Here is a 5,987-nt window from a genome sequence, read left to right as displayed (position 1 = left end):
AAGTAGGGGTCAATACAATACAATATACACAACAGAACAATTCCTTAAGACAGCATAATAAAAATTTTAGAATTACGGTTTAACAGTAGATGATATGACATAATTAGGTTTGGATATTTTTAGAGTCCTGGAGACCTCATCCATCTAGCTGCATCTCCATTTGGCCATGCCACGGCTGAAACATTGCTCCGATGAAAGGACCTCTCTTTCCCATGATTCCTGTGATCCTCCATCAGGGATGACTTTACCATAGGCAGGCAAACAACTTGGCAGGTGGGCCGTGGCACCAATGGCCACATTTGGGTACCGAGAAAAGAAACAGAATAGGTGAGGGTTAGTATTCAAATATAATTATCATGTTACTTATGTTATAGTGCTAATGACTAACAACAGAGATGCAGTATGTACAGTTAATCAGCAGCTCTAGTCAGGATATGCTAAACTGAAGTAGTGAGTCTTCAGCCGGGATTTAAAGGCTGAGACCGAGGGGGCATCTCTTATGGAAGCAGGAAGACCATTCCACAGTTTAGGGGCCCTGTAACTAAAAGCTCGACCTCCCACTGTTATTTTATTAATCCTTGGAATCCTAAGCAGACCGGCATCTTGAGATCTTAATGTGCGCTCAGGTTTGTAAGTCATGATAAGTTCAGACAAGTAAGCGGACCTTGGCCATTTAATGCTTTATATGTTAAAAGGAGGATTTTGAAATCTGCCCTAAATTTAACTGGGAGCCAGTGTAAAGATTTAAGAACTGGGGTTATGTGTTCATATTTTCTTGTTCTTGTAATAATTCTTGCAGCGCATTTTGGATTAACTGGAGGCTGTATAGAGAACAGTTTGAACAGCCAGTGAACACCGCATTGCAGTAGTCAATCCTACTAGAGATAAATGCATGAATTAATTTCTCACAATCCTGTTTATTTAGAAAGCGCCTTAATTTCCTAATATTTTTAAGATGGAAAAAACATGTTTTGGACGACTTTGTAATATGCGCTTTAAATGACATGCTAGAGTCAAAGATAACTCCTAGATTGCGGGCTGATTCAGTAAAATTAATTGGGATTCCAACTGAGTTAAATGACGACAAAATATTGCTGTGATCAGCGTCATTCCCTCCAACAATTAACATCTCTGTTTTATCTGTATTTAAAGACAAGTAGTTCTCATTCATCCATTCCTTTAATTCACTAACACAACTAATTAAAGACAACATCGGAGAAACTTCATTTGATTTAAATGAAAGGTATAACTGGGTGTCATCTGCATACAGTGAAAATTAACATTATGTTTCCTAATGAGAGATCCCAGTGGAAGCATGTAAAGTGAAAACAGTAAAGGTCCCAGTACTGAGCCCTGCGGACACCATATTCAACTTCTGTGTATAATGATGGAGTACTGTCAGCACATTTCTGTACATACTGGAATCGATTTGATAAATAAGAACTGAACCAAGCGAGCACGGGCCTGTAAGCCCAACATCGTTTTCTAGCCTGTGCAGTAAAATAGAATGGTCAATGGTGTCAAATGCTGCACTTAAGTCCAACAACATAATTACAGTGGAATTTCCTTCATCAGAGGATATCAGAATGTCATTTACAACCCGTGTTAGTGCCGTTTCTGTACTATGACCAGTGCGAAAGCCAGACTGGAATTTCTCAAATAAATTGTAATGCGTAAGGTGTGACTGAAGCTGACTGGCGACTACTTTCTCTAGTATTTTAGAGAGAAATGGTAAATTTGAAATAGGCCTATAGTTATTTAGTATGTGTGGGTCTAGGTCTGACTTTTTAAGTAAAGGTTTAATGACTGACACTTTTAGTGCATCAGGTACTGTGCCATGCAATAATGAACTATTGATAATGTTTAGAATAGGTGCTACAAGAACATCCATTGCACTTTTACTAGTTTTGTTGGCACTGGATCTAGGGAACAAGTAGTGGGCTTCATTTTAAATTAAAGTTAAGACTTCCTGCTCAGTTACAGGATTAAAATTATTAAAGTGCTGAATGCAATGTGAGCAGGGTCTGCTAAGCTAGTATTTGGTTTGTACTGTGATGCTGAGATCTGGGATCTTATATTTTTAATTTTCTCATTGAAGAAGTTCATAAAGTCTGTACTGCTAATATCTGTTGGTATTTTGCACTGTTGATCTGAATTCCCATTTGTTAATTTAGCCACTGCTCTAAAAAGTACCCTAGGATTTTTATTATTGCTATCTATTAATGTAGAATAGTATTCTGAGCGAGCTTTAAAGAGGGCTTTTTTTATATTTATTAACACTCTCTGTCCATGCAATTTGAAAGACATGTAGCTTTGTTGTTCTCCATCTGCTCCAGTTTTCGACACTCTAATTTAAGAGCTCGAGTGTTTTCATTAAACCAGGGAGAGTTTCTATGTGCTTTGATCACTTTTGTTTTAGGGGAGCCACTGTGTCCAGAGCATCTCTCAAGGTCACATTATAATGTGATATTAGCTGATCTAAATTGTTTTCCACGTTTACATTTGATGTTAACTGATCTAAATGGTTTTCCACAATTACACTCGACTTACTCAAGGTATCTATAAATTTTGAAGCAGAATTACAATCTAGATGTCGCACTGTCTTTGTTTTAATCTGCGAGTGCGCTGGCATGGGCAGAACTAAATCAAACGTAATTAAGAAGTGATCGGAAATAACTACATTTAATGGAGTAATATTTAAATTTTGAATTTCAACTTTGTAAGTTATAATTAAATCTAATGTATGGTTATGATTATGAGTTGGACCTTTGACAATCTGACAAAATCCTACTGAATTTAACAAATAAGTAAAACATTTGCTAAAAGTGTCAGTTTCCACATCAATGTGTACATTAAAATCCCCATCAGAACTACGTGATCATAATTTATAGCCAAATCAGACAGAAGGTTGCTAAATTCAGTCATGAACAATGAATATGGCCCTGGTGGTCTGTAGACTAGCACTATAATTGTGTTGGAATCTGTTTTAATATTTAAAATGAATGCCTCAAAGGATGTAAAGTTGCCTAAATTTTTAGGAGTGATTTGCATTTTGTTACAATGAATTATTCCAAGGCCTCCTCCTCGACCAGAATCTCTAGACTTATGAAGGAACGAGTATCCATCTGGTGACGCCTCAGCTAGGGAACAGTGTCACATTTACTAAGCCAGGTTTCAGTAAGAAGACACAGATCAGATTTTGTACTTAATATTATATCATTTACCAAAACAGCTTTAGTGCCAAGAGAGCGAATGTTCAATAAACAGCATTTAAAACTGCATGGTTCTTTCTGAACTGCTGATATATTTTTTGTTTTAATTTGAATTAAATTTCTATTACAGATGCCCCTGGTGGAGTGTCTGGTTTTATCCCTTGGTCTAATTATACACCTTATTTTTGGTTATCAATTAATTTATGGTTTGTTTCAAGACTAAATTTACTGGATGCCCCACAACAGGGATTATGGGTAACAGCTTCAGGAAAATAACAGGTGGGATAAAGAACAGCCTGTGATTTAAGATCACATGACTGCGGCCTGGATGGTGCTCTAATCAGTCAACCAGGCAGTTTTGCTGCCATATTTTGGGATAATACATAAGATCCCTCCAGTTAGGATGAAGATTCTGAAAAATCCAGGCCTTTCCCAAAAATCATCCCAATTGTTCACAAATGCTATGCTTTTATTTGCACACCAGGTTTCTAGCCAGCAGTGAAAGGAATGCAATCTGCTATAAATCACATCCCTCTATATACAATCTTGGTAAGGGACCAGATACAATTAAATTCCGACATTTTGTTTTAGCTTTGGTGCATAGAGATGAAGTTCCGCTTTAATACCTCAGATTGCTGTAAATAAATATCATTAGTGCCGACATGCAGCAATAAGGTAGATACTTCATCGTCGGCAACACGGTCCAATCGGCCATGCCAGAAATCTTGGCCCCTGCAAGGCACTTAACATTAACTGCTGGTTTAACATAGTTTGGAATTCTAACATTCCGCACTATGGAATCGCCAATTATGAGCACTTTATTATTCTCAGTTTCCACAGGCGCTGGAGAGCTGAGAACCTGTTCTGGGTCCGAATTGGTGACCTGGGTGCTGGGGGACTAAATTTTGGATTCTTAGACCCCGTCTTACTGTTACCCACTCGCCCTGTGGCTGAATTGGTGCTGCTGATTTCGGCCGCGCACTGACTACAGTGGGACCTGGAGAGACTGAAGCCGAATCAGATGTAGCCGAATTGTCTAAACAAACCGAGTCGATCCAATTTTCGGTTTGCCTAATCGCTATCAGATTCCTAACGCGGTCCTCCAATTAGCGTATTTTCCCGACCAACTCTAAATTAACTAAACATTTTTGGCAGGTGAAGCTATCTGCACTGTCGGCCGGAAAACCTGAGCTGTACATACTGCAGGACACACAACATATAAACGTGCCCTCGATGGGCAGAGAGCAGATAGAACTTACATTAAATGTTGAAGTCATCTTTGCCGTTTTATAGGTGCTTCTGCGCTTTCCGTGTTGAGCTGAATCACCGTCGCTTTTAAGTTTCCACCACCCGCTAAGTGATCGACTTTAATTTCTCACTGCGGTTATTTCTACTGGTCAGCTGCGGCTTTACCTCAGGTGAACTTGCTCGTGTGCTTTCAAAGGGCTACGTGCCTGTGGGAGACGCCGCCGCTCTCTGCTTCCGCTCGCTGATCCGCTCGCTGATCCGCTCTCTGCTTCCGCTCTCTGCTTCCGCTCGCTCTATGAAGACACAAGGCAGCCGCACTCGATGCTTCTGCTTTTACTGGGATGAAGGGACCTGGGATCCTTCAAACTCCCCAGGTGACCCTCAGATAGGAGTGACCCGGGTCTGCAAGGTGCATTTAAAGTGTCGATGATCAATGTGTCCTGTAAGTCACATTAGATCTCACAGTTCATCAACACATGAACCGAGTGATTCAACCCTAAGGAGTAGTAGCTCTCTTTGTCTTACTGGTTAACGACTGGGTTTTGGTCGAAGAGCCCGATGAGAAAAAGGATTTTAAGGATTGGCGTGTGGCCTGGGTGAACAGAGCCCCCCACCAATCCAGTGGGAAGAAGGGGCACTGAGTCATTAAACAACAAGCAGAAAGATTGGTGCCCAGGCTCTGCTGGCTGAAGAAAAAGCAGCTAGTGACCTTCCTGGATCATGTGTATTGAGAGGACTGGGTGTCAGGCCATGCCTCAGGGAGGACTCCAGCTGGGGAGCTGGGCACAGGTCGAAACAGGGTATGTTGGCTCGGGTCCCACCTCTGGACAACCTCTCCCCAGACCCCCTGCCCTCCAGGAGGCTGGGCCCTCGTTGGGTACCCTTAAGCATCAGGTTTGGGATGGGGAGTATGCATTGGATATGCTGAAGTGGCACTCTGCTTTGCGACCCTGAGGAGATCTCAGTAATGTTACTTCTACAGGTTCACCAACAGAAAACTTATTATGACTTTTACTTCCTCTAAATTGTCAAGTTCAATTGTCTTCTCGGTGCTCTGCCAGAGGCTGCAAGTGACAGCAGCAGGACAAATTCAAAGAACTCACTAAATCAACCAATCAGTAGTAGCGACAGGTGGTCTGTACAAAGGACAGGGACTTAATAGGCGCAAGCTTATGACCTGCACTACTGAGAACAATTGCATAACCTGATCCCCATCACAAATGGGGTTCAATGGCTTACCCTTTCTTCTCGCCACCCAGTAGAAACCGTTGATCCTTTCAGTGTAGCACACATGCAGACCCGGACATCTAACGCATCACAGACCAGTTACTGCTCAGTCTCACAAGGCTGAAACCCGCGTCCCTCTATGAAGTTGGATGCTAACCGTGTGTGTGTCATGTGACTATTTAGCAGGAGAGATGTCTCATTTGTTATCAGAATTAACCACACATATCATTCCACCAACTAAAAAAGGCCATGAACCACCACCCACAGAATTGAGAAAGAGTTATCAATCTGCCAATCTTC

This window comes from Polypterus senegalus, chromosome 3, assembly GCF_016835505.1.
Source record: "Polypterus senegalus isolate Bchr_013 chromosome 3, ASM1683550v1, whole genome shotgun sequence".
NCBI lineage: Eukaryota > Metazoa > Chordata > Cladistia > Polypteriformes > Polypteridae > Polypterus > Polypterus senegalus.
This window is presented reverse-complemented; position numbering follows the sequence as displayed.